The sequence below is a fragment of the Oncorhynchus masou genome, unplaced genomic scaffold, assembly GCF_036934945.1.
Source record: "Oncorhynchus masou masou isolate Uvic2021 unplaced genomic scaffold, UVic_Omas_1.1 unplaced_scaffold_1318, whole genome shotgun sequence".
Lineage (NCBI taxonomy): Eukaryota > Metazoa > Chordata > Actinopteri > Salmoniformes > Salmonidae > Oncorhynchus > Oncorhynchus masou.
In genome coordinates, this window is record NW_027003045.1 from 122,030 (window position 1) to 150,000 (window position 27,971).

Here is a 27,971-nt window from a genome sequence, read left to right on the forward strand (position 1 = left end):
TCCCTATGAAGTGCACTACTTTAGACCAGGGCCCTATGGCACCCTGTTCCCTACGAAGTGCACTACTTTAGACCAGGGCCCTATGGCATCCTGTTCCCTACGAAGTGCACTACTTTAGACTAGGGCCCTATGGCATCCTGTTCCCTACGAAAAGCACTACTTTAGACCAGGGCCCTATGGCATCCTGTTCCCTACGAAGTGCACTACTTTAGACCAGGGCCCTATGGCACCCTGTTCCCTATGAAGTGCACTACTTTAGACCAGGGCCCTATGGCACCCTGTTCCCTATGAAGTGCACTACTTTAGACCAGGACCCTGTTGGAATACTGTGCCATTTGGGACACAGTCTTAATCTCCTATCAAACTATGTCCATCATGTTGTCTAGTAGGAGGCAGCCATGTTGTTTTTCTGCCTGTCAAGTCATCTTCCTCCTAATAGGATCAACTGCATCACGCGTCTGATGAAGACTCATATCACTATGTGGCGAAGACTAACCTCCACCGTCAAACCCACTAACGTCAGCTTGAGCTCCTTACGTTATCTCTGCTAAATCCCTCAGATCTCAAACCCGGCTGCCGGCGAGAGCTCATTTTAATTTCAGAGGCATGAGGGAGACCAGAGAGAACAGACAAGAGGTAAATAAGTTCATGAGGAAAACCAAACAAATTGAAAACCAACAACCAATATTTCAACCAGTATAAAAGTACGACTAGCTGTGTGAAAGTCTTGGACAGAACATCAGCTGTCAGTGAACAGAGGATCCTGAATGAGACAACACTCCTAGGTGACACCTTCCTCCATGGTCAGTGACATAGAAAGCTCTCCTGTATCGTCCAACATGTACGGAGTCTACCTGCATAATGGAACATTACACACAGTTACTATGTATCTCACTGTCTGTTCTGTGTTCCTCTCCCTGAACACACAGTTACTATGTATCTTACTGTCTGTTCTGTGTTCCTCTCCCTGTATAATGGAACATTACACACAGTTACTATGTATCTGTCTGTTCTGTGTTCCTCTCCCTGAACACACAGTTACTATGTATCTTACTGTCTGTTCTGTGTTCCTCTCCCTGTATAATGGAACATTACACACAGTTACTATGTATCTTACTGTCTGTTCTGTGTTCCTCTCCCTGAACACACAGTTACTATGTATCTTACTGTCTGTTCTGTGTTCCTCTCCCTGTATAATGGAACATTACACACAGTTACTATTTATCTTACTGTCTGTTTCGTGTTCCTCTCCCTGAACACACAGTTACTATGTATCTTACTGTCTGTTCTGTGTTCCTCTCCCTGTATAATGGAACATTACACACAGTTACTATGTATCTTACTGTCTGTTCTGTGTCCCTCTCCCTGAACACACAGTTACTATGTATCTCACTGTCTGTTCTGTGTTCCTCTCCCTGAACACACATTTACTATGTATCTTACTGTCTGTTCTGTGTTCCTCTCCCTGTATAATGGAACATTACACACAGTTACTATGTATCTTACTGTCTGTTCTGTGTTCCTCTCCCTGAACACACAGTTACTATGTATCTTACTGTCTGTTCTGTGTTCCTCTCCCTGTATAATGGAACATTACACACAGTTACTATGTATCTTACTGTCTGTTCTGTGTTCCTCTCCCTGAACACACAGTTACTATGTATCTTACTGTCTGTTCTGTGTTCCTCTCCCTGTATAATGGAACATTACACACAGTTACTATGTATCTTACTGTCTGTTCTGTGTTCCTCTCCCTGTATAATGGAACATTACACACAGTTACGATGTATCTTAATGTCTGTTCTGTGTTCCTCTCCCTGAACACACAGTTACTATGTATCTTACTGTCTGTTCTGTGTTCCTCTCCCTGTATAATGGAACATTACACACAGTTACTATGTATCTTACTGTCTGTTCTGTGTTCCTCTCCCTGTATAATGGAACATTACACACAGTTACTATGTATCTTAATGTCTGTTCTGTGTTCCTCTCCCTGTATAATGGAACATTACACACAGTTACTATGTATCTTACTGTCTGTTCTGTGTTCCTCTCCCTGAACACACAGTTACTATGTATCTTACTGTCTGTTCTGTGTTCCTCTCCCTGTATAATGGAACATTACACACAGTTACTATGTATCTTACTGTCTGTTCTGTGTTCCTCTCCCTGTATAATGGAACATTACACACAGTTACGATGTATCTTACTGTCTGTTTTGTGTTCCTCTCCCTGAACACACAGTTACTATGTATCTTACTGTCTGTTCTGTGTTCCTCTCCCTGTATAATGGAACATTACACACAGTTACTATGTATCTTACTGTCTGTTCTGTGTTCCTCTCCCTGAACACACAGTTACTATGTATCTTACTGTCTGTTCTGTGTTCCTCTCCCTGTATAATGGAACATTACACACAGTTACTATGTATCTTACTGTCTGTTCTGTGTTCCTCTCCCTGTATAATGGAACATTACACACAGTTACTATGTATCTTACTGTCTGTTCTGTGTTCCTCTCCCTGTATAATGGAACATTACACACAGTTACTATGTATCTTACTGTCTGTTCTGTGTTCCTCTCCCTGAACACACAGTTACTATGCATCTTACTGTCTGTTCTGTGTTCCTCTCCCTGAACACACAGTTACTATGTATCTTACTGTCTGTTCTGTGTTCCTCTCCCTGAACACACAGTTACTATGTATCTTACTGTCTGTTCTGTGTTCCTCTCCCTGTATAATGGAACATTACACACAGTTACTATGTATCTTACTGTCTGTTCTGTGTTCCTCTCCCTGAACACACAGTTACTATGCATCTTACTGTCTGTTCTGTGTTCCTCTCCCTGAACACACAGTTACTATGTATCTTACTGTCTGTTCTGTGTTCCTCTCCCTGTATAATGGAACATTACACACAGTTACTATGTATCTTACTGTCTGTTCTGTGTTCCTCTCCCTGAACACACAGTTACTATGTATCTTACTGTCTGTTCTGTGTTCCTCTCCCTGTATAATGGAACATTACACACAGTTACTATGTATCTTACTGTCTGTTCTGTGTTCCTCTCCCTGTATAATGGAACATTACACACAGTTACGATGTATCTTAATGTCTGTTCTGTGTTCCTCTCCCTGAACACACAGTTACTATGTATCTTACTGTCTGTTCTGTGTTCCTCTCCCTGTATAATGGAACATTACACACAGTTACTATGTATCTTACTGTCTGTTCTGTGTTCCTCTCCCTGAACACACAGTTACTATGTATCTTACTGTCTGTTCTGTGTTCCTCTCCCTGTATAATGGAACATTACACACAGTTACTATGTATCTTACTGTCTGTTCTGTGTTCCTCTCCCTGAACACACAGTTACTATGCATCTTACTGTCTGTTCTGTGTTCCTCTCCCTGAACACACAGTTACTATGTATCTTACTGTCTGTTCTGTGTTCCTCTCCCTGAACACACAGTTACTATGTATCTTACTGTCTGTTCTGTGTTCCTCTCCCTGTATAATGGAACATTACACACAGTTACTATGTATCTTACTGTCTGTTCTGTGTTCCTCTCCCTGAACACACAGTTACTATGTATCTTACTGTCTGTTCTGTGTTCCTCTCCCTGTATAATGGAACATTACACACAGTTACTATGTATCTTACTGTCTGTTCTGTGTTCCTCTCCCTGTATAATGGAACATTACACACAGTTACGATGTATCTTAATGTCTGTTCTGTGTTCCTCTCCCTGAACACACAGTTACTATGTATCTTACTGTCTGTTCTGTGTTCCTCTCCCTGTATAATGGAACATTACACACAGTTACTATGTATCTTACTGTCTGTTCTGTGTTCCTCTCCCTGTATAATGGAACATTACACACAGTTACTATGTATCTTAATGTCTGTTCTGTGTTCCTCTCCCTGTATAATGGAACATTACACACAGTTACTATGTATCTTACTGTCTGTTCTGTGTTCCTCTCCCTGAACACACAGTTACTATGTATCTTACTGTCTGTTCTGTGTTCCTCTCCCTGTATAATGGAACATTACACACAGTTACTATGTATCTTACTGTCTGTTCTGTGTTCCTCTCCCTGTATAATGGAACATTACACACAGTTACGATGTATCTTACTGTCTGTTTTGTGTTCCTCTCCCTGAACACACAGTTACTATGTATCTTACTGTCTGTTCTGTGTTCCTCTCCCTGTATAATGGAACATTACACACAGTTACTATGTATCTTACTGTCTGTTCTGTGTTCCTCTCCCTGAACACACAGTTACTATGTATCTTACTGTCTGTTCTGTGTTCCTCTCCCTGTATAATGGAACATTACACACAGTTACTATGTATCTTACTGTCTGTTCTGTGTTCCTCTCCCTGTATAATGGAACATTACACACAGTTACTATGTATCTTACTGTCTGTTCTGTGTTCCTCTCCCTGTATAATGGAACATTACACACAGTTACTATGTATCTTACTGTCTGTTCTGTGTTCCTCTCCCTGAACACACAGTTACTATGCATCTTACTGTCTGTTCTGTGTTCCTCTCCCTGAACACACAGTTACTATGTATCTTACTGTCTGTTCTGTGTTCCTCTCCCTGAACACACAGTTACTATGTATCTTACTGTCTGTTCTGTGTTCCTCTCCTGTATAATAGAACATTACACACAGTTACTATGTATCTTACTGTCTGTTCTGTGTTCCTCTCCCTGAACACACAGTTACTATGTATCTTACTGTCTGTTCTGTGTTCCTCTCCCTGAACACACAGTTACTATGTATCTTACTGTCTGTTCTGTGTTCCTCTCCCTGTATAATGGAACATTACACACAGTTACTATGTATCTTACTGTCTGTTCTGTGTTCCTCTCCCTGAACACACAGTTACTATGTATCTTACTGTCTGTTCTGTGTTCCTCTCCCTGCATAATGGAACATTACACACAGTTACTATGTATCTTACTGTCTGTTCTGTGTTCCTCTCCCTGTATAATGGAACATTACACACAGTTACTATGTATCTTACTGTCTGTTCTGTGTTCCTCTCCCTGAACACACAGTTACTATGTATCTTACTGTCTGTTCTGTGTTCCTCTCCCTGAACACACAGTTACTATGTATCTTACTGTCTGTTCTGTGTTCCTCTCCCTGAACACACAGTTACTATGTATCTTACTGTCTGTTTCGTGTTCCTCTCCCTGAACACACAGTTACTATGTATCTTACTGTCTGTTTCGTGTCCTCTTCCTGCTGATATTCCTTCCTCTGTTGTTATCCTGATAGTTAGTGTCTCAACACACAGGGTAGCAGGCGCTGTGTCTCCCACTGTCTCTGGACGGAAAGAGGATTGGGAAGATTTATATCCACACACACACACACACACACACACACACACACACACACACTAATCCTCACCTCATCCTCTTCCTCCTGAGCAATGCATGCTGGGATGTGAAGAGGAAAGGGAGATTGTGTGTGTGTGTGTGTGTATGTGTGTGTGTGTGTGTGTGTGTGTGTGTGTGTGTGTGTGTGTGTGTGTGTGTGTGTGTGTGTGTGTGTTGTATGAGCTGGTTAGCCATTACCAGGTCAGTCGGTTGGTAAATTAACTTCCATTCTGTCCAACAATGACACTTCACTAGTTCACTAGTCCAAAATGGACTAACTTTGTTCTGACCCGGTATTTTGACCCAAGATGAACCGACTGAAACATCACTGATTTATTTTCCACGGCCAGTACAAATGGGTACTGTGTCTCTATTACAGTAGTCTATATACTGTGTCTCTATTACAGTAGTCTATTACAGTAGTCTATTACAGTAGTCTATTACAGTAGTCTATATACTGTGTCTCTATTGTAGTAGTCTATTATAGTAGTCTATTACAGTAGTCTATTATAGTAGTCTATTATAGTAGTCTGTATACTGTGTCTCTATTACAGTAGTCTATTACAGTAGTCTATATACTGTGTCTCTATTACAGTAGTCTATTATAGTAGTCTATATACTGTGTCTCTATTATAGTAGTCTATTATAGTAGTCTATTATAGTAGTCTATTATAGTAGTCTGTATACTGTGTCTCTATTATAGTAGTCTATTATAGTAGTCTATTATTGTAGTCTATTATAGTAGTCTATTATAGTAGTCTATATACTGTGTCTCTATTATAGTAGTCTATTACAGTAGTCTATATACTGTGTCTATTACAGTAGTCTATTATAGTAGTCTATTATAGTAGTCTATTATAGTAGTCTATATACTGTGTCTCTATTATAGTAGTCTATTATAGTAGTCTATTATAGTAGTCTATTATAGTAGTCTGTATACTGTGTCTCTATTATAGTAGTCTATTATAGTAGTCTATTATAGTAGTCTATTATAGTAGTCTATTATAGTAGTATATTACAGTAGTCTATTACAGTAGTCTATATACTGTGTCTCTATTATAGTAGTCTATTATAGTAGTATATTACAGTAGTCTATTACAGTAGTCTATATACTGTGTCTCTATCATAGTAGTCTATTACAGTAGTCTATTACAGTAGTCTATTATAGTAGTCTATTATAGTAGTCTATTATAGTAGTCTGTATACTGTGTCTCTATTATAGTAGTCTATTATAGTAGTCTATTATAGTAGTCTATTATAGTAGTCTGTATACTGTGTCTCTATTATAGTAGTGTATTATAGTAGTCTATTATAGTAGTCTATTATAGTAGTCTGTATACTGTGTCTCTATTATAGTAGTCTATTATAGTAGTCTATTATAGTAGTCTATTATAGTAGTCTATTATAGTAGTCTGTATACTGTGTCTCTATTATAGTAGTCTATTATAGTAGTCTATTATAGTAGTCTATTATAGTAGTCTGTATACTGTGTCTCTATTATAGTAATCTATTATAGTAGTATATTACAGTAGTCTATTATAGTAGTCTATATACTGTGTCTCTATTACAGTAGTCTATATACTGTGTCTCTATTACAGTAGTCTATTACAGTAGTCTATTATAGTAGTCTATTACAGTAGTCTATATACTGTGTCTCTATTACAGTAGTCTATTACAGTAGTCTATTACAGTAGTCTATTACAGTAGTCTATTATAGTAGTCTATTACAGTAGTCTATATACTATATATACTGTGTCTCTATTATAGTAGTGTATATACTATATGTACTGTGGCTCTGTTAGAGAGGAGGAGGCCTTGCTTGGCTCCCCTGGAATGGTATTGTGCTCTGTTCAGGAGACAACGTTAATCTGTGCGTGCATGTTGTGTGGTGTGTGTGTGTGAGTTGTGTGTTGTGTGTGTGTGTGTGTGTGTGTGTGTGTGTGTGGGCACAGTGCTGAAAGGGGAATTACTGTGTAACGTGTTGCTACTGCTAATCTATAGTCCTGCCTTCGCTCCTCTATACAATGGAAGGGGATTTCTCTGCAGTTACAGTGGGCTATATGATGGATCTATAATAATGATCTATATGATGGATCTATATGGTGAATCTATATGATGGATCTATATGGTGAATCTATATGATGGATCTATAATAATGATCTATATGACAGATCTATAATAATGATCTATATGATGGATCTATAATAATGATCTATATGGTGAATCTATATGATGGATCTATAATAATGATCTATATGATGGATCTATAATAATGATCTATATGACAGATCTATAATAATGATCTATATGATGGATCTATATGGTGAATCTATATGGTGGATCTATAATAATGATCTATATGGTGGATCTATAATAATGATCTATATGGTGAATCTATAATAATGATCTATATGATGGATCTATAATAATGATCTATATGGTGAATCTATATGATGGATCTATAATAATGATCTATATGGTGGATCTATATGATGGATCTATAATAATGATCGATATGATGGATCTATAATAATGATCTATATGATGGATCTATATGGTGAATCTATATGATGGATCTATAATAATGATCTATATGATGGATCTATATGATGGATCTATATGATGGATCTATAATAATGATCTATATGATGGATCTATAATAATGATCTATATGATGGATCTATAATAATGATCTATATGATGGATCTATAATAATGATCTATATGGTGGATCTATAATAATGATCTATATGATGGATCTATAATAATGATCGATATGATGGATCTATAATAATGATCGATATGATGGATCTATAATAATGATCTATATGATGGATCTATAATAATGATCTATATGATGGATCTATATGGTGAATCTATATGGTGGATCTATAATAATGATCTATATGGTGGATCTATAATAATGATCTATATGATGGATCTATAATAATGATCTATATGATGGATCTATAATAATGATCTCTATGATGGATCTATAATGATCTATATGATGGATCTATAATAATGATCTATATGATGGATCTATAATAATGATCTATATGATGGATCTATATGGTGAATCTATAATACAGATCTATATGGTGGATCTATAATAATGATCTATATGATGGATCTATAATAATGATCTATATGATGGATCTATAATAATGATCTATATGATGGATCTATAATGATCTATATGATGGATCTATAATAATGATCTCTATGATGGATCTATAATAATGATCTATATGATGGATCTATATGGTGAATCTATAATACAGATCTATATGGTGGATCTATAATAATGATCTATATGATGGATCTATAATAATGATCTATATGATGGATCTATAATAATGATCTATATGATGGATCTATAATGATCTATATGATGGATCTATAATAATGATCTATATGATGGATCTATAATAATGATCTATATGATGGATCTATAATAATGATCTATATGATGGATCTATAATAATGATCTCTATGATGGATCTATAATAATGATCTATATGATGGATCTATATGGTGAATCTATAATACAGATCTATATGGTGGATCTATAATAATGATCTATATGATGGATCTATAATAATGATCTATATGATGGATCTATAATAATGATCTATATGATGGATCTATAATGATCTATATGATGGATCTATAATAATGATCTATATGATGGATCTATAATAATGATCTATATGATGGATCTATAATAATGATCTATATGATGGATCTATAATAATGATCTCTATGATGGATCTATAATAATGATCTATATGATGGATCTATATGGTGAATCTATATGGTGGATCTATAATAATGATCGATATGATGGATCTATAATAATGATCTATATGATGGATCTATAATAATGATCTATATGATGGATCTATAATAATGATCGATATGATGGATCTATATGGTGAATCTATATGATGGATATATATGGTGGATCTATAATAATGATCTATATGATGGATCTATAATAATGATCGATATGATGGATCTATATGGTGGATCTATAATACAGATCTATATGATGGCTCTATAATAATGATCTATATGATGGATCTATATGGTGAATCTATAATAATGATCTATATGATGGATCTATAATAATGATCTATATGATGGATCTATATGGTGAATCTATAATAATGATCGATATGATGGATCTATATGGTGAATCTATATGATGGATCTATATGGTGGATCTATAATAATGATCTATATGATGGATCTATATGGTGAATCTATATGATGGATCTATATGGTGGATCTATAATAATGATCTATATGATGGATCTATAATAATGATCTATATGATGGATCTATAATAATGATCAATATGATGGATCTATAATACAGATCTATATGATGGATCTATAATAATGATCTATATGATGGATCTATATGGTGAATCTATATGATGGATCTATAATAATGATCTATATGATGGATCTATAATAATTATCTATATGACGGATCTATATGGTGAATCTATATGGTGGATCTATAATACAGATCTATATGATGGATCTATAATAATTATCTATATGACGGATGTATAATAATGATCTATATGATGGATCTATATGGTGGATCTATAATAATGATCTATATGATGGCTCTATAATAATGATCTATATGATGGCTCTATAATAATGATCTATATGATGGATCTATAATAATGATCTATATGACAGATCTATAATAATGATCTATATGATGGATCTATAATACGGATCTATATGATGGATCTATATGGTGAATCTATATGATGGATCTATAATAATGATCTATATGATGGATCTATAATAATGATCTATATGATGGATCTATATGGTGAATCTATATGATGGATCTATAATAATGATCTATATGATGGATCTATAATAATGATCGATATGATGGATCTATAATAATGATCTATATGATGGATCTATAATAATGATCTATATGGTGGATCTATATGATGGATCTATAATAATGATCGATATGATGGATCTATATGGTGGATCTATATGGTGAATCTATATGGTGGATCTATAATACAGATCTATATGATGGATCTATAATAATGATCTATATGATGGATCTATAATAATGATCTATATGATGGATCTATAATACAGATCTATATGATGGATCTATAATAATGATCTATATGATGGATCTATAATAATGATCGATATGATGGATCTATAATAATGATCTATATGATGGATCTATAATAATGATCGATATGATGGATCTATAATAATGATCTATATGATGGATCTATATGGTGAATCTATATGGTGGATCTATAATACAGATCTATATGATGGCTCTATAATAATGATCGATATGATGGATCTATAATAATGATCTATATGATGGATCTATATGGTGAATCTATATGGTGGATCTATAATACAGATCTATATGATGGATCTATAATAATGATCTATATGATGGATCTATATGGTGAATCTATATGGTGGATCTAAAATACAGATCTATATGGTGGATCTATAATACAGATCTATATGACGGATCTATATGGTGAATCTATATGGTGGATCTATAATACAGATCTATATGATGGATCTATAATAATTATCAATATGACGGATCTATATGGTGGATCTATAATACGGATCCATGTGATTGATCTATATGATGGATCTATATGACGGATCTATAATACAGATCTATATGATGGATCTATATGATGGATCTATAATACGGATCTATAATACGGATCTATATGATGGATCTATAATACGGATCTATAATACGGATCTATATGATGGATCTATAATACGGATCTATATGATGGCTCTATAATACGGATCTATATGATGGCTCTATAATACGGATCTATATGGTGGATCTATAATACGGATCTATATGATGGATCTATAATAATGATCTATATGACGGATCTATAATACGGATCTATAATACGGATCTATATGACGGATCTATAATACGGATCTATATGATGGATCTATATGATGGACAGCCATATTAGGGATCCCTCCAACAGCCAATAGTAGAGATCCCTCCAACAGCCAATAGTAGGGATCCCTCCTACAGCCAATATTAGGGATCCCTCCAACAGCCAATAGTAGGGAACCCTCCCACAGCCAATAGTAGGGATCCCTCCAACAGCCAATAGTAGAGATCCCTCCCAAAGCCAATAGTAGGGATCCCTCCAACAACCAATAGTAGAGATCCCTCCCACAGCCAATAGTAGGGATCCCTCCAACAGCCAATAGTAGAGATCCCTCCAATAGCCAATAGTAACTCCTGACCTCAGACACCTTCAGACAATAGTTTTCTAGAGCAGATTTGTACTTTTCAAAGATTCTGGAAAGATGCCACACGCACACCTAAAAATACACACTTTCTAGAACATTATCTCTGTGCATGTGTGTGGTGTGTGTGGTGTGGTGTGTGGTGGGGTGTGTGTGGTGTGGTGTGTGGTGGGGTGTGTGTGGTGTGTGTTGTGTGTTGTGTGGTGTGTTGTGTGGTGTCTGGTGTGGTGTGTGGTGGGTGTGTGGTGTGTTGTATGGTGTCTGGTGTGGTGTCTGGTGTGTTGTGTGGTGTGTTGTATGGTGTCTGGTGTGGTGTCTGGTGTGTTGTGTGGTGTGTTGTATGGTGTCTGGTGTGGTGTCTGGTGTGTTGTGTGGTGTGTTGTATGGTGTCTGGTGTGGTGTCTGGTGTGTTGTGTGGTGTGTTGTATGGTGTCTGGTGTGGTGTCTGGTGTGTTGTGTGGTGTGTGTGGTGTGTTGTGGTGTGGTGTGTGTGTGGTGTGGTGTGGTATGTGTGTGGTGTGGTGTGGTGTGTGGTGTGTGTGGTGTGCGTGGTGTGGTGTGTGGTGTGGTGTGGTGTGCGTGGTGTGGTGTGTGGTGTGCGTGGTGTGGTGTGGTGTGCGTGGTGTGGTGTGTGGTGTGTGTGGTGTGTGAGAGAGAGACAGAATGAGGTGCATTAGGAACAGTTGAACATTCTCCCGCCGTCCATCCCTGCTCCTGTTCTGTCCTGTTCTCTCCATGTGTTACTGAGGAGTGTAAAGATCCTCTGAAAAGACTCACTCAGTAACCAGATCACAGAATCAGGAGAGAGGAGAGATGAGGGGAGAACTGCATGACTGAAGGGGGAAACATGAAGGAATGAAGGAAGAGCAGGAACATTACTCAAGGTGGAACTACAGCCTTTAGTCAAGGTGGAACTACAGCCTGTAGTCAAGGTGGAACTACAGCCTGTAGTCAAGGTGGAACTACAGCCTGTAGTCAAGGTGGAACTGCAGCCTTTAGTCAAGGTGGAACTACAACCTGTAGTCAAGGTGGAACTACAGCCTTTAGTCAAGGTGGAACTACAGCCTGTAGTCAAGGTGGAACTACAGCCTGTAGTCAAGGTGGAACTGCAGCCTGTAGTCAAGGTGGAACTACAGCCTGTAGTCAAGGTGGAACTGCAGCCTTTAGTCAAGGTGGAACTACAACCTGTAGTCAAGGTGGAACTACAACCTGTAGTCAAGGTGGAACTACAGCCTTTAGTCAAGGTGGAACTACAGCCTGTAGTCAAGGTGGAACTACAACCTGTAGTCAAGGTGGAACTACAGCCTTTAGTCAAGGTGGAACTACAGCCTGTAGTCAAGGTGGAACTGCAGCCTTTAGTCAAGGTGGAACTACAACCTGTAGTCAAGGTGGAACTACAACCTGTAGTCAAGGTGGAACTACAGCCTTTAGTCAAGGTGGAACTACAGCCTGTAGTCAAGGTGGAACTACAACCTGTAGTCAAGGTGGAACTACAGCCTTTAGTCAAGGTGGAACTACAGCCTGTAGTCAAGGTGGAACTGCAGCCTTTAGTCAAGGTGGAACTACAACCTGTAGTCAAGGTGGAACTACAACCTGTAGTCAAGGTGGAACTACAGCCTTTAGTCAAGGTGGAACTACAGCCTGTAGTCAAGGTGGAACTACAACCTGTAGTCAAGGTGGAACTACAGCCTATAGTCAAGGTGGAACTACAGCCTGTAGTCAAGGTGGAACTACAACCTGTAGTCAAGGTGGAACTACAGCCTGTACTCAAGGTGGAACTGCAACCTGTAGTCAAGGTGGAACTACAACCTGTAGTCAAGGTGGAACTACAGCCTGTACTCAAGGTGGAACTGCAGCCTTTAGTCAAGGTGGAACTACAACCTGTAGTCAAGGTGGAACTACAACCTGTAGTCAAGGTGGAACTACAGCCTTTAGTCAAGGTGGAACTACAGCCTGTAGTCAAGGTGGAACTACAACCTGTAGTCAAGGTGGAACTACAGCCTATAGTCAAGGTGGAACTACAGCCTGTAGTCAAGGTGGAACTACAACCTGTAGTCAAGGTGGAACTACAGCCTTTAGTCAAGGTGGAACTACAGCCTGTAGTCAAGGTGGAACTACAACCTGTAGTCAAGGTGGAACTACAGCCTTTAGTCAAGGTGGAACTACAGCCTGTAGTCAAGGTGGAACTACAGCCTTTAGTCAAGGTGGAACTACAACCTGTAGTCAAGGTGGAACTACAACCTGTAGTCAAGGTGGAACTACAACCTGGAGTCAAGGTGGAACTACAACCTGCAGTCAAGGTGGAACTACAACCTGTAGTCAAGGTGGAACTACAGCCTTTAGTCAAGGTGGAACAACAACCTGTAGTCATGGTGGAACTACAACCTGTAGTCAAGGTGGAACTACAACCTGTAGTCAAGGTGGAACTGAGTCCTGTGTGGCTCAGTCGGTAGAGCATGGCGCTTGCAATGCCAAGCGTCGTGGGTTCGATTCCCACTGGGGCCACCCATATGTAAAAGTAGTGGCCCCAGCCGACTTGTAAGTCGCTTTGGACAAAAGCGTCTGCTAAATGGGATATATTATTATTATTATTATTATTAACTACAGCCTTTAGTCAAGGTGGAACTACAGCCTGTAGTCAAGGTGGAACAACAACCTGTAGTCATGTTGGAACTACAACCTGTAGTCAAGGTGGAACTACAGCCTTTAGTCAAGGTGGAACTACAGCCTGTAGTCAAGGTGGAACAACAACCTGTAGTCATGGTGGAACTACAACCTGTAGTCAAGGTGGAACTACAACCTGTAGTCAAGGTGGAACTACAACCTGTAGTCAAGGTGGAACTACAACCTGGGTTCAAGGTGGAACTACAACCTGGGTTCAAGGTTGAACTGCAACCTGGAGTCAAGGTGGAACTACAACCTGTAGTCAAGGTGGAACTACAACCTGGAGTCAAGGTGGAACTACAACCTGGAGTCAAGGTGGAACTACAACCTGTAGTCAAGGTGGAACTACAACGTGGAGTCAGGGTGGAAAGAGATGTGTGTTTTTTGCCAATTTTAACCGCACACTTGTTGTTTGTGTACATGGATTTTATAATGTTGTATGTTTTTCCCCCAACACCACTCTTCATCAATTTGTAGCAGACCCTCTTGCCAAACTGAATCAAAAGCTTTTTTTAAATCAACAAAGCATGAGAAGACTTTGCCTTTGCTTTGGTTTGTTTGTTTGTCAATTGGGGTGCGCAGGGTGAATACGTGGTCTGTCATACAGTCATTTGGTAAAAGCCAATTTGACATTTGCTCAGTCCATTGTTTTCACTGTGGAAATGTACATATCTGCAGAGGATTTTCCCAAGGTTGCTGGTGACTCATATATCACGAAAGTTATTGGGGTCAAATTTGTCTCCACTTTTGTGGATTGGGGTTTCTCAGTTCTTAGTTCCAAATATTGGGGAAGATGCCAGAGCTGAGGATGATGTTAATGAGTTGAAGTAAAGCCAACTGGAATTTGTGGTCTGAATATTTGATCATATTATATATTTTATCTCTATGTATATATTTTTTCTCTCTCTCCCCCTCCCCCTATCAGTGATTGACAGTTCTGGCTCCTCCTATCTGGCCTCAGCAACAGGTGACCTCTGGATGTTCGTCGGTTGCCAGGAGCAACCTGCTCTGCTGTTGCTGATAGCGACCTGCTCTTAAGCCCCTAATTAATGTCTTGTTTGCAGCAGGGGAGGGGAGGAGGGAGGGACTGGCTGTTGGCCCAAGTGTGTGTGTGTGTGTGTGTGTGTGTGTGTGTGTGTGTGTGTGTGTGTGTGTGAGAGAGAGAGAGAGAGAAATTTTCACTATTTGCACATCGTTACAACACTGTATATATACATAATATGACATTTATTATCTACTTCCTTCACTTGCTTTGGCAATGTTAAGATATGTTTCCCATGCCAATCAAGCCCATTAGAGAGAGAGAGAGAGAGAGAGAGAGAGAGAGAGAGAGAGAGGTAGAGCGAGAGACGGAGAGAGGGGTAGAGAGAGAGAGGTAGAGAGGTAGAGAGAGAGAGAGAGAGAGAGAGAGGTAGAGCGAGAGACGGAGAGAGGGGTAGAGAGAGAGAGAGAGAGGTAGAGAGTGAGAGGGAGGTAGAGAGAGAGAGAGAGAGAGAGAGAGAGGGAGAGAGAGAGAGAGAGAGAGAGAGGGAGAGAGAGACTGCCCCTTGAAACTGCTTCTAACCCCATGCACTTCCACTACCTTCTTAAGCTCCTCACCATGGTAACTGCCCACAACAGAAATGGCTGTTACCCAGCACTCCTCCACAACCCTGCCTAATCTCCCTCTGTTGAACAGAGAGGAGAGGAGAGAGGCCTGCACTGGGAGGAAGTTCCAGGAACCCTGCCTAATCTTCTCCTAGCAGGACCTCTAAAACACCTGATTACTGCTAGTCTCTCTTCTCCTAGCAGGACCTCTTCTCCTAGCAGGACCTCTTCTCCTAGCAGGACCTCTCCTCCTAGCAGGACCTCTTCTCCTAGCAGGACCTCTTCTCCTAGCAGGACCTCTCCTCCAAGCAGGACCTCTTCTCCTAGCAGGACCTCTTCTCCTAGCAGGACCTCTTCTCCTAGCAGGACCTCTTCTCCTAGCAGGACCTCTCCTCCTAGCAGGACCTCTCCTCCTAGCAGGACCTCTCCTCCTAGCAGGACCTCTCCTCCTAGCAGGACCTCTTCTCCTAGCAGGACCTCTTCTCCTAGCAGGACCTCTTCTCCTAGCAGGACCTCTCCTCCTAGCAGGACCTCTTCTCCTAGCAGGACCTCTCCTCCTAGCAGGACCTCTTCTCCTAGCAGGACCTCTCCTCCTAGCAGGACCTCTCCTCCTAGCAGGACCTCTTCTCCTAGCAGGACCTCTTCTCCTAGCAGGACCTCTTCTCCTAGCAGGACCTCTTCTCCTAGCAGGACCTCTTCTCCTAGCAGGACCTCTCCTCCTAGCAGGACCTCTAAAACACCTGATTACTGCTAGAGTCCCTAGCAGACAGGTGAGATAGTCCACTAGAGACAGGTGAGATAGTCCACTAGAGACAGGTGAGATAGTCCACTAGAGACAGGTGAGATAGTCCACTAGAGACAGTCCACTAGAGACAGGTGAGACAATCCACTAGAGGCAGTCCAGTAGAGACAGGTGAGACAGTCCACTAGAGGCAGTCCACTAGAGACAGATGAGATAGTACACTAGAGACAGGTGAGACAGTCCACTAGAGACAGGTGAGACAGTCCACTAGAGGCAGTCCACTAGAGACAGATGAGATAGTACACTAGAGACAAGGTGAGACAGTCCACTAGAGACAGTCCACTAGAGACAGGTGAGACAGTCCACTAGAGGCAGTCCACTAGAGACAGGTGAGACAGTCCACTAGAGAGAGTCCACTAGAGCCAGTCCACTAGAGACAGTCCACTAGAGACAGGTGAGACAGTCCACTAGAGACAGTCCACTAGAGGCAGTCCACTAGAGACAGATGAGATAGTACACTAGAGACAGGTGAGACAGTCCACTAGAGAGAGTCCACTAGAGGCAGTCCACTAGAGACAGGTGAGACAGTCCACTAGAGACAGTCCACTAGAGGCAGTCCACTAGAGACAGGTGAGACAGTCCACTAGAGGCAGTCCACTAGAGACAGATGAGATAGTACACTAGAGACAGGTGAGACAGTCCACTAGAGGCAGTCCACTAGAGACAGATGAGATAGTACACTAGAGACAGGTGAGACAGTCCACTAGAGTCCACTAGAGCCAGTCCACTAGAGACAGTCCACTAGAGACAGGTGAGACAGTCCACTAGAGACAGTCCACTAGAGGCAGTCCACTAGAGACAGATGAGATAGTACACTAGAGACAGGTGAGACAGTCCACTAGAGAGAGTCCACTAGAGGCAGTCCACTAGAGACAGGTGAGACAGTCCACTAGAGACAGTCCACTAGAGGCAGTCCACTAGAGACAGATACCTGCAGCATCAGCAGGACGACATACCACACAGTGTCACCACTACATAACATGTCAGCATGTCACAATACTGGCAGACAACTGAAGGTGACAGACAGCGTGTCACAACACCCATGACCCATCACTCTCTGAGGATTAGCAGCGATCTGTTCTCCCTCAGTGTGTGAGGACTAGAACAACTGGAGAGAACGGCACACACACACACACACACACACACACACACACACACACACACACAAACATACACACACAGGCATTTCCCTTCCAATACATTCAGTGTGAGGAGGGAAGAGAGGATTGGGATTCCCCTTCAGCCTGGTGGGACAGAGGACTAGAACAACTGGAGAGAACAGCACACCATCTCACACACACACACACACACACCATCACACACACACACACACACACACACACACACACACGGGTGTCAAGGGAAGACAGTTTGGATTTGGCTTCACACCAATCACATCACATCAAAAGCAAAACGTCACTGACAGAATTCTTTACAAGTACTGCATCTTGTTGTGTCGTTGTCCTCCTGTGGCTGGCTAGCTAAAATTGTCCCTTTCCTAAATTAGCCTGGGATGGAGATAGGGATTTGGACTTGTGGTTTTACTTAATTCTCCATACTGACCAATGATTATAACAGTGATTCTGATCCAACCATAAATTCATACATTGTGCCCCTGCCCTGAGAGGATGGAAGTTCAATATGTAGCTAGATGTAGAAGGCTAATTTTAACTAGCTGGCTCATCGTTGCCCATGAAAGGACATTAGGCCAGCAAGCAAGCATTTTAGCCAGGTAGCCTAGGACAACAAAACAACCTACCTGGACAGAGAGCTAGCTAGCAGGACTACATGAATAGAACTGGCGAGCCAACCTGCCTGGACAGTGAACTAGCTAGCAGGACTACATGATTAGAACTGGCTAGCCAACCTGCCTGAACAGTGAACTAGCTAGCAGGACTACATGATTAGAACTGGCTAGCCAACCTGCCTGGACGGTGAACTAGCTAGCAGGACTACATGATTAGAACTGGCTAGCCAACCTGCCTGGACGGTGAACTAGCTAGCAGGACTACATGATTAGAACTGGCTAGCCAACCTGCCTGGACGGTGAACTAGCTAGCAGGACTACATGATTAGAACTGGCTAGCCAACCTGCCTGGACGGTGAACTAGCTAGCAGGACTACATGATTAGAACTGGCTAGCCAACCTGCCTGGACGGTGAACTAGCTAGCAGGACTACATGATTAGAACTGGCTAGCCAACCTGCCTGGACGGTGAACTAGCTAGCAGGACTACATGATTAGAACAGTCTAGACAACCTGCCTGGACGGTGAACTAGCTAGCAGGACTACATGATTAGAACTGGCTAGCCAACCTGCCTGGACGGTGAACTAGCTAGCAGGACTACATGATTAGAACTGGCTAGCCAACCTGCCTGGACCGTGAACTAGCTAGCAGGACTACATGATTAGAACTGGCTAGCCAACCTGCCTGGACCGTGAACTAGCTAGCAGGACTACATGATTAGAACTGGCTAGACAACCTGCCTGGATGGTGAACTAGCTAGCAGGACTACATGATTAGAACTGGCTAGCCAACCTGCCTGGATGGTGAACTAGCTAGCAGGACTACATGATTAGAACTGGCTAGCCAACCTGCCTGAACGGTGAACTAGCTAGCAGGACTACATGATTAGAACTGGCTAGCCAACCTGCCTGAACGGTGAACTAGCTAGCAGGACTACATGATTAGAACTGGCTAGCCAACCTGCCTGGATGGTGAACTAGCTAGCAGGACTACATGATTAGAACTGGCTAGCCAACCTGCCTGGACGGTGCACTAGCTAGCAGGACTACATGATTAGAACTGGCTAGCCAACCTGCCTGAACGGTGAACTAGCTAGCAGGACTACATGATTAGAACTGGCTAGCCAACCTGCCTGAACGGTGAACTAGCTAGCAGGACAACATGATTAGAACTGGCTAGCCAACCTGCCTGGACGGTGAACTAGCTAGCAGGACTACATGATTAGAACTGGCTAGCCAACCTGCCTGGATGGTGAACTAGCTAGCAGGACTACATGATTAGAACTGGCTAGCCAACCTGCCTGAACGGTGAACTAGCAAGCAGGACTACATGATTAGAACTGGCTAGCCAACCTGCCTGGATGGTGAACTAGCTAGCAGGACTACATGATTAGAACAGGCTAGACAACCTGCCTGGACGGTGAACTAGCTAGCAGGACTACATGATTAGAACTGGCTAGCCAACCTGCCTGGAGGGTGAACTAGCTAGCAGGACTTCAGAGGGGCAAGCACAGAATACAGAGCGATATCAGTACCCAGCTATGAGACTGTGTTCCATCAAATCTGTTGTTTACTAAATCCCAGTGGAATCTGACCACAAGAGGGGCGTCTTGACGGGATAAGTGGAAAGCTGAAGGCTATAGTTAGGGATGGACAGCTGTCATTAAACCCTTTAGAGGACGGTTTGTCTCATGGTGTAACTGGACTCCAGTCCTGATAAATACTCTGATCGTCTTTAAAGTCACGTAATTCCAGACCAGCTGATCACCACGACTACGGATGGACTAGGAAGCAGCAGTGACACAGGTCTGATACGACAGGTAGTAGTGCATCACCACGGTTTAACGCCCTCTCTGACGTGTGGTTGACAGGTAGTAGTGCATCACCATGGTTTAACGCCCTCTCTGACGTGTGGTTGACAGGTAGTAGTGCATCACCATGGTTTAACGCCCTCTCTGACGTGTGGTTGACAGGTAGTAGTGCATCACCATGGTTTAACGCCCTCTCTGACGTGTGGTTGACAGGTAGTAGTGCATCACCATGGTTTAACGCCCTCTCTGACGTGTGGTTGACAGGTAGTAGTGCATCACCATGGTTTAACGCCCTCTCTGACGTGTGGTTGACAGGTAGTAGTGCATCACCATGGTTTAACGCCCTCTCTGACGTGTGGTTGACAGGTAGTAGTGCATCACCATGGTTTAACGCCCTCTCTGACGTGTGGTTGACAGGTAGTAGTGCATCACCATGGTTTAACGCCTTCTCTGACGTGTGGTTGACAGGTAGTAGTGCATCACCATGGTTTAACGCCCTCTCTGACGTGTGGTTGACAGGTAGTAGTGCATCACCATGGTTTAACGCCCTCTCTGACGTGTGGTTGACAGGTAGTAGTGCATCACCATGGTTTAACGCCCTCTCTGATGTGTGGTCTGTTGAAACGTACAGTAGTAGAGGAATAGGTGGGAACTCTCACTCACAATCAAAAGCTGATAAAATGCTGTTCGGACAGAGACAAATGCTTTGGGAAGGTTGTGAAAGGCTGAGCAACAGAAGGAAAACACTTTGATAAAGAGCAACTTGGAAGAAAGGAATTCACAAGGCCAGGTTTTGTTTTCCAGGAACATTGATGTATGAATTTGAAGAATTCAGACAGTACCAGGTCAATAACAACAGACTGGTGTCCTTGTTACACATTTACCAGCAGCCATGTTGTGTTGAGTCATGGTCCAGATGGAGAGAGAGAAGAGAGAGGAAGTCTTTCTGACACCATCTGTCCTCAGTGTAAACTCAGCTAAGCTCAGTCGCAACCCAGATAATACCCACAGGCCTCTACTGGTCCCTTCCTGGATAAAACCCAGAATCATCTCTGCTCTGTTAATTGTTCCCAGAGTGTTCAGAGCTTTAATTGATTCCTCAAAAATAAACCAGCCAGCGTCACCCTGGGGGAATGGAGAGTCTTCTCTACCGGGCCTGACAGCTGATACTGTAGGAGGGAGAGGGGCAGGGCCTGACAGCTGATACTGTAGGAGGGAGAGGGGCAGGGCTTCTCTACCAGGCCTGACAGCTGATACTGTAGGAGGGAGAGGGGCAGGGCTTCTCTACCAGGCCTGACAGCTGATACTGTAGGAGGGAGAGGGCAGGGCTTCTCTACCGGGCCTGACAGCTGATACTGTAGGAGGGAGAGGGGCTTCTCTAACGGACCTGACAGCTGATACTGTAGGAGGGAGAGGGGCAGGGCTTCTCTACCGGGCCTGACAGCTGATACTGTAGGAGGGAGAGGGGCAGGGCTTCTCTACCAGGCCTGACAGCTGATACTGTAGGAGGGAGAGGGGCAGGGCTTCTCTACCAGGCCTGACAGCTGATACTGTAGGAGGGAGAGGGGCAGGGCTTCTCTACCAGGCCTGACAGCTGATACTGTAGGAGGGAGAGGGGCAGGGCTTCTCTACCGGGCCTGACAGCTGATACTGTAGGAGGGAGAGGGGCAGGGCTTCTCTACCGGGCCTGACAGCTGATACTGTAGGAGGGAGAGGGGCAGGGCTTCTCTACCGGGCCTGACAGCTGATACTGTAGGAGGGAGAGGGGCAGGGCTTCTCTACCAGGCCTGACAGCTGATACTGTAGGAGGGAGAGGGGCAGGGCTTCTCTACCGGGCCTGACAGCTGATACTGTAGGAGGGAGAGGGGCAGGGCTTCTCTACCAGGCCTGACAGCTGATACTGTAGGAGGGAGAGTGGCAGGGCATCTCTACCGGGCCTGACAGCTGATACTGTAGGAGGGAGAGGGTCAGGGCTTCTCTACCGGGCCTGACAATTCACACTGTAGGAGGAAGAGGGGCTTCTCGACCGGGCCTGACAGTTCTTCCTGTAGGAGGGAGAGGGTCAGGGCTTCTCTACCGGGCCTGACAGTTCTTCCTGTAGGAGGGAGAGGGGCTTCTCTACCGGGCCTGACAGTTCTTCCTGTAGGAGGGAGAGGGGCTTCTCTACCGGGCCTGACAGTTCTTCCTGTAGGAGGGAGAGGGGCTTCTCTACCGGGCCTGACAGTTCTTCCTGTAGGAGGGGCAGGGCTTCTCTACCAGGCCTGACAGTTCTTCCTGTAGGAGGGGCAGGGCTTCTCTACCAGGCCTGACAGCTGATACTGTAGGAGGGAGAGGGGCAGGGCTTCTCTACCGGGCCTGACAGCTGATACTGTAGGAGGGAGAGGGGCAGGGCTTCTATACCAGGCCTGACAGCTGATACTGTAGGAGGGAGAGGGGCAGGGCTTCTCTACCGGGCCTGACAGCTGATACTGTAGGAGGGAGAGGGGCAGGGCTTCTCTACCGGGCCTGACAGCTGATAGTGTAGGAGGGAGAGGGGCAGGGCTTCTCTACATGGCCTGACAGCTGATACTGTAGGAGGGAGAGGGGCAGGGCTTCTCTACCAGGCCTGACAGCTGATACTGTAGGAGGGAGAGGGGCAGGGCTTCTCTACCAGGCCTGACAGCTGATACTGTAGGAGGGAGAGGGGCAGGGCTTCTCTACCAGGCCTGACAGCTGATACTGTAGGAGGGAGAGGGGCAGGGCTTCTCTACCGGGCCTGACAGCTGATACTGTAGGAGAGGGGCAGGGCTTCTCTACCAGGCCTGACAGCTGATACTGTAGGAGGGAGAGGGGCAGGGCTTCTCTACCAGGCCTGACAGCTGATACTGTAGGAGGGAGAGTGGCAGGGCATCTCTACCGGGCCTGACAGCTGATACTGTAGGAGGGAGAGGGGCAGGGCTTCTCTACCGGGCCTGACAGCTGATACTGTAGGAGGGAGAGGGGCAGGGCTTCTCTACCGGGCCTGACAGTTTATACTGTAGGAGGGAGAGGGGCAGGGCTTCTCTACCGGGCCTGACAGTTCTTCGGGTAGGAGGGAGAGGGGCTTCTCTACGGGCCTGACAGTTCTTCCTGTAGGAGGGAGGGGCTTCTCTACGGGCCTGACAGTTCTTCCTGATGGTTCTTCCTGTAGGAGGGGCAGGGCTTCTCTAATGACCAGGTATGATGGTTCTTTGATCAGTTATAAAGTTTAAAGACGTCATTTTTGCCCAAAGCGTTTTGGCCCAGGGTTCTTTTTTTTGTTAAAACATCATACAATTTCAATTGAGTTGAGCATTAAGGAGATTTACGTATGTAACTATTGTGATTGCTGAGTGCATATACAGAGCAGTCTATTAAAAGCCTCTATTTCACAAGCCAGAAGAGTTAGGTCGAGGATTGCAGAGGAAACTCATATTCCCATCATCATCAACGGACATTTTTTCACTGGAGCTCAAATCTAATCATTTTCCCAGAGCGAGAAAAACCCACCCGTGTCCAACACATCAGCTCACAGGGCAGTGAGGGGAGGGGTTACTGGTGGCCTTTACTGATACCAGAGTCTGGGAACTTCCTAAAATACAACTCCTGGACCAGTGGACATCCCCATGGATGACCGCTGGACGGAGGCCAATCACAAGCCTGAGCGGATTGACAGGGCCCAATCAGAACTCTGACCCACTGGACGGAAGCCAATCAGAACTCTGACCCGGTGGACGGAAGCCAATCAGAATGTTCGCATGGAAGGTTCCGGTCCCTGCTGACCACATCCCTCCAATGCAGCGGTGTTCCATTCCGTTCCATTTGGTTGCATCACTCAACATCTGGATAAACAACATGTCAGGGAGGGAAAATATTGTCTTCTAAACAGGCCAGAATCAGGGAAAATATTGTCTTCTAAACAGGCCAGAATCAGTGAAAATATTGTCTTCTAAACAGGCCAGAGTCAGGGAAAATATTGTCTTCTAAACAGGCCAGAGTCAGGGAAAATATTGTCTTCTAAACAGGCCAGAATCAGGGAAAATATTGTCTTCTAAACAGGCCAGAGTCAGGGAAAATATTGTTACCAGTACCTTATCAGTCAACACAATACACAGAGAGAGAGAGACAGACTCACTAGCTAACGAGTAGAGACGTTACCAGTACCTTATAAGTCAACACAATACACAGAGAGACAGACTCACTAGCTAACGAGTAGAGACATTACCAGTACCTTATCAGTCAACACAATACACAGAGAGAGAGAGACAGACTCACTAGCTAACGAGTAGAGACGTTACCAGTACCTTATAAGTCAACACAATACACAGAGAGACAGACTCACTAGCTAACGAGTAGAGACATTACCAGTACCTTATCAGTCAACACAATACACAGAGAGAGAGAGACAGACTCACTAGCTAACGAGTAGAGACGTTACCAGTACCTTATCAGTCAACACAATACACAGAGAGAGAGACAGACTCACTAGCTAACGAGTAGAGACGTTACCAGTACCTTATCAGTCAACACAATACACAGAGAGAGAGAGACAGACTCACTAGCTAACGAGTAGAGACGTTACCAGTACCTTATCAGTCAACACAATACACAGAGAGAGACAGACTCACTAGCTAACGAGTAGAGATGTTACCAGTACCTTATCAGTCAACACAATACACAGAGAGACAGACTCACTAGCTAACGAGTAGAGACGTTACCAGTACCTTATCAGTCAACACAATACACAGAGAGAGAGACAGACTCACTAGCTAACGAGTAGAGACGTTACCAGTACCTTATCAGTCAACACAATACACAGAGAGAGACAGACTCACTAGCTAACGAGTAGAGATGTTACCAGTACCTTATCAGTCAACACAATACACAGAGAGACAGACTCACTAGCTAACGAGTAGAGACGTTACCAGTACCTTATCAGTCAACACAATACACAGAGAGAGAGAGACAGACTCACTAGCTAACGAGTAGAGACGTTACCAGTACCTTATCAGTCAACACAATACACAGAGAGAGACAGACTCACTAGCTAACGAGTAGAGACATTACCAGTACCTTATCAGTCAACACAATACACAGAGAGAGAGAGACAGACTCACTAGCTAACGAGTAGAGACGTTACCAGTACCTTATCAGTCAACACAATACACAGAGAGACAGACTCACTAGCTAACGAGTAGAGATGTTACCAGTACCTTATCAGTCAACACAATACACAGAGAGACAGAGAGACAGACTCACTAGCTAACGAGTAGAGACGTTACCAGTACCTTATCAGTCAACACAATACACAGAGAGACAGAGAGACAGACTCACTAGCTAACGAGTAGAGACGTTACCAGTACCTTATCAGTCAACACAATACACAGAGAGAGACAGACTCACTAGCTAACGAGTAGAGACATTACCAGTACCTTATCAGTCAACACAATACACAGAGAGACAGACTCACTAGCTAACGAGTAGAGAAGTTACCAGTACCTTATCAGTCAACACAATACACAGAGAGACAGACTCACTAGCTAACGAGTAGAGACGTTACCAGTACCTTATCAGTCAACACAATACACAGAGAGAGAGAGTTAGGTCGAGGATTGCAGAGGAAACTCATATTCCCATCATCAACGGACATCATCATCAACGGACATTTTTTCACTGGAGCTCAAATCTAATCATTTTCCCAGAGTGAGAAAAACCCACCCGTTTCCAACACATCAGCTCACAGGGCAGTGAGGGGAGGGGTTACTGGTGGCCTTTACTGATACCAGAGTCTGGGAACTTCCTAAAATACAACTCCTGGACCAGTGGACATCCCCATGGATGACCGCTGGACGGAGGCCAATCACAAGCCTGAGCGGATTGACAGGGCTCAATCAGAACTCTGACCCACTGGACGGAAGCCAATCAGAACTCTGACCCGGTGGACGGAAGCCAATCAGAATGTTCGCATGGAAGGTTCCGGTCCCTGCTGACCACATCCCTCCAATGCAGCGGTGTTCCATTCCGTTCCATTTGGTTGCATCACTCAACATCTGGATAAACAACATGTCAGGGAGGGAAAATATTGTCTTCTAAACAGTCCATAGTCAGGGAAAATATTGTCTTCTAAACAGGCCAGAATCAGTGAAAATATTGTCTTCTAAACAGGCCAGAGTCAGGGAAAATATTGTCTTCTAAACAGGCCAGAGTCAGGGAAAATATTGTTACCAGTACCTTATCAGTCAACACAATACACAGAGAGAGAGAGACTCACTAGCTAACGAGTAGAGACGTTACCAGTACCTTATCAGTCAACACAATACACAGAGAGACAGAGAGACAGACTCACTAGCTAACGAGTAGAGACGTTACCAGTACCTTATCAGTCAACACAATACACAGAGAGAGAGAGAGAGGACTCACTAGCTAACGAGTAGAGATGTTACCAGTACCTTATCAGTCAACACAATACACAGAGAGAGAGAGAGACAGACTCACTAGCTAACGAGTAGAGAAGTTACCAGTACCTTATCAGTCAACACAATACACAGAGAGAGAGAGAGAGACTCACTAGCTAACGAGTAGAGACGTTACCAGTACCTTATCAGTCAACACAATACACAGAGAGAGAGAGAGACTCACTAGCTAACGAGTAGACGTTACCAGTACCTTATCAGTCAACACAATACACAGAGAGAGAGAGACAGACTCACTAACTAACGAGTAGAGATGTTACCAGTACCTTATCAGTCAACACAATACAGAGAGAGAGAGACAGACTCACTAGCTAACGAGTAGAGACGTTACCAGTACCTTATCAGTCAACACAATACACAGAGAGAGAGAGAGAGACAGACTCACTAGCTAACGAGTAGAGAAGTTACCAGTACCTTATCAGTCAACACAATACACAGAGAGAGAGAGAGAGACTCACTAGCTAACGAGTAGAGACGTTACCAGTACCTTATCAGTCAACACAATACACAGAGAGAGAGAGAGACTCACTAGCTAACGAGTAGACGTTATCAGTACCTTATCAGTCAACACAATACACAGAGAGAGAGAGAGAGACTCACTAGCTAACGAGTAGAGACGTTACCAGTACCTTATCAGTCAACACAATACACAGAGAGAGAGAGAGAGAGACTCACTAGCTAACGAGTAGAGATGTTACCAGTACCTTATCAGTCAACACAATACACAGAGAGAGAGAGAGAGACAGACTCACTAGCTAACGAGTAGAGACGTTACCAGTACCTTATCAGTCAACACAATACAGAGAGAGAGAGACAGACTCACTAGCTAACGAGTAGAGACGTTACCAGTACCTTATCAGTCAACACAATACACAGAGAGAGAGACTCACTAGCTAACGAGTAGAGACGTTACCAGTACCTTATCAGTCAACACAATACAGAGAGAGAGAGACAGACTCACTAGCTAACGAGTAGAGGCGTTACCAGTACCTTATTAGTCAACACAATACACAGAGAGAGAATTACAATTATAGCTGCAAGTCTCTTGGGGCATGTCTCTATAAGCTTGGCACATGAGGCCACTGGGATTTCTGCCCATTCTTCAAGGCAAAACTGCTCCAGCTCCTTCAAGTTGGATGGGTTCCGCTGGTGTACAGCAATCTTTAA

The 27,971-nt window shown here is 43.2% G+C and overlaps 1 protein-coding gene across 1 annotated transcript in view; it reads right to left on the reverse strand.

Moving 5' to 3' along the window:
- The window catches only part of LOC135530291 (epidermal growth factor receptor kinase substrate 8-like), a 102,285-nt gene that overhangs the window by 59,388 nt on the left and 14,926 nt on the right, over positions 1–27,971 (reverse strand). Inside the window, exon 2 of the mRNA XM_064958651.1 lies at positions 5,248–5,352. The gene's annotated coding sequence lies outside the window, so the exon portion shown is untranslated. The remainder of the gene's footprint in view (positions 1–5,247; positions 5,353–27,971) is intronic.